The sequence below is a fragment of the Zalophus californianus genome, chromosome 2, assembly GCF_009762305.2.
Source record: "Zalophus californianus isolate mZalCal1 chromosome 2, mZalCal1.pri.v2, whole genome shotgun sequence".
NCBI classification, from domain to species: domain Eukaryota; kingdom Metazoa; phylum Chordata; class Mammalia; order Carnivora; family Otariidae; genus Zalophus; species Zalophus californianus.
The window spans coordinates 24021466-24023940 of record NC_045596.1 but is presented as its reverse complement, the minus strand read 5'-3'; positions in this window follow the sequence as shown (position 1 = coordinate 24023940).

The window sequence follows — 2475 nt, the reverse complement described above, 5'->3', positions numbered from 1 at the left end:
TACATTGTTAAAATATTTTGATAAGTTACACAAAAATGCCTAGACTTCATTATACGTATATGGTAATCAAATATGATAGCCTGCCTATCCAAACTAGACCTCTTGTCAAGGCAAAGTAAGTAAGAACCACGTGGGATCTTCTCACCTGCAGAGTCTTTTTAAGTTTCTAACAAATCAGTAATTTTTTTACCTTGTTTGCACAGTAGTTCATGACTAAAAGGATTATTATTTTGGAATAGTTTAATGTGATGTTCCCACGTCAGTGGAAGAACTAAGCAATAGTAATGAACAATTGGAAGATTCATATTGGTGTTGCAGCAACCTAAAACATTTTACAGGGAATGTAATGACTTAATTTGGGCTCCGGATAATAGAGAATTAAGATCTGCCAGAATTCAGTAGGTTTATCTTTCAATGTCTAAATTATCATCATGTGCTCTTTCTTAAATGTGGTAATTTTAGGTCTCTAACATATGTGCTCTAGAGGGAAAAAAAAGCTTGTTCTATTTGGAGAATACATAGATATTCTAAAGCAAAAGCAAAAATTTTTTCCATAAGAAAACAGTTACACCAGAGATGCTGGAATGTAAGGAAGAATGTGACTTCTTTCTCCCCAGCAAGTGTAAACGCAATCTGGAAGGAAACTGGATTAGCACGCCAATTCTTGGAAACTTAGCCGGTGTGCCTTCCCTCTCAGGATGTTTCTCCCACAATATCATCACTTATCAAATGGAAGCAATGACCAAGGAGATCTCAAGCAGATGATGTGTGTGTCATAAATAAAAAAAATAGATACATCCCAAATGTGACAAGACAGAATAAATAAGTTTGAAGTGTATCTCAGTAATTAAGAAAAAAAAAGTACTCAAGAATAAGAAGCTAAGGGAGACTGCTCAGAAAACAAAGGTAAATTTTTGGTGGAGATTGTAAAGAATTACAGATAAATCAAGTAAAGTTAAAACCACATTTGTTAATTCATAATCTGCAACTTACATAGTGACTAAAAAATTCAGCAGAATAGGCTTTTCCATTGATGTAGAGAGTCAAGAAGAGGCTAGAACAAAGTTTCTGCCTCAAGTGTACCCTCAAAAATTTGACATGTTCTGAAAAAATATTGTGATTACCTCAGTCAGGTTATTAATGCTCATAGAGAAATATCTACCCATTTAGTTTATTTCAACCTAATTCAGTTTATATCTCATCTGTTTACTCCTCAAAGTGTACATCTTCCTGAATTCCTTGTTGTTCAATGTTTAGAAACCTTTATTTTGCATATTCATTTGATTTTCTAGTTGTTTACAGTAGAAGGATAACTTTGGTTCCAATTAAATCATTTTTTTTATGGAAACAGAAATCCTCCTTAAAGAAAGTTAGATAATCAATAATGTTATTTTCTTTCAAGATATAGTGCTATATACTATTTTTTAGAAATCATTTATTTTTGAAAATCATTTTTATATATAACAACTTTATAATTCCATCAATGCAATAAAAACTATCACAAAATTCACATTTAAAAAAATAGTTCATAACAATTATTTTATACCTCATTCCACTCTCAAGAGTGTCCCTATTTAAATAGTATGATCTATGGTTATCTTACTTCTAAGTCTATTAGAAGTAGCTCCACATTTCCATTGTTATGTATTCCCATGTTGCAGCTACAGACTGTGGACATGAAACTGATGATTCAAATATAAGAAAGTCAGACATGATTTATGTGGTAAATAATAATTTTAAGTGATGTTCTGATAGAAAAGAGGTACAACCACTTTTTCATTAAATTACATACTTGCAGGGAAATTAATAATATATAAAACATTAAAATATTTAGTGTTCATATGTTAAAAAGAGAGTCTAGGCTCAGTACATTGTGAAAGGTTCTGGTGTTTTTTATGTTTGTTTCATTTTGTCTTGCTTACCTGATTATCTATAAGATTACTGCATGGAAATTCAAGAGTTGTGGTATGCAGGACAATTTTGTACTCTGTTGTAATGTTCTGTGCATAAGGGAACTTTTACAACACTGATCCCACTTATTGAGGGTCATAGACTCCCCCAGTTTGGAAAATCATTGCATGGCGTTTTGTGGATTTTGTGTTACCTTCAAGTAGGTAGACTTGTTAAGGGTTAGTAACTTTATGGAAGTAGAAAGTGGTAGGATGTGATATAAACAATATGTATTTCAGTGGCAGTGTGTGGATAAGAAATGAAAGTTTGGCAGGATAAAGGCCATGGAGAAGAGGAGTAGATCAATTTACAAGTTACTGCAGAAATTTAACTATGAAGTTATGAGTATCTATGTAACCTGTTTAGGATACCACCATGGAGCAGAAGATAAAAATGAAAATAAAAGATCTGTTTTCTAGACTGAGATTCAGAACTGCAGGAGGAAGTGTGAGGATAATCGATGGAAGGAGAAGTTTGAAATGGAAGAGAAAGGTAAGAAAATAGACTGATATTTTATGTAGATGT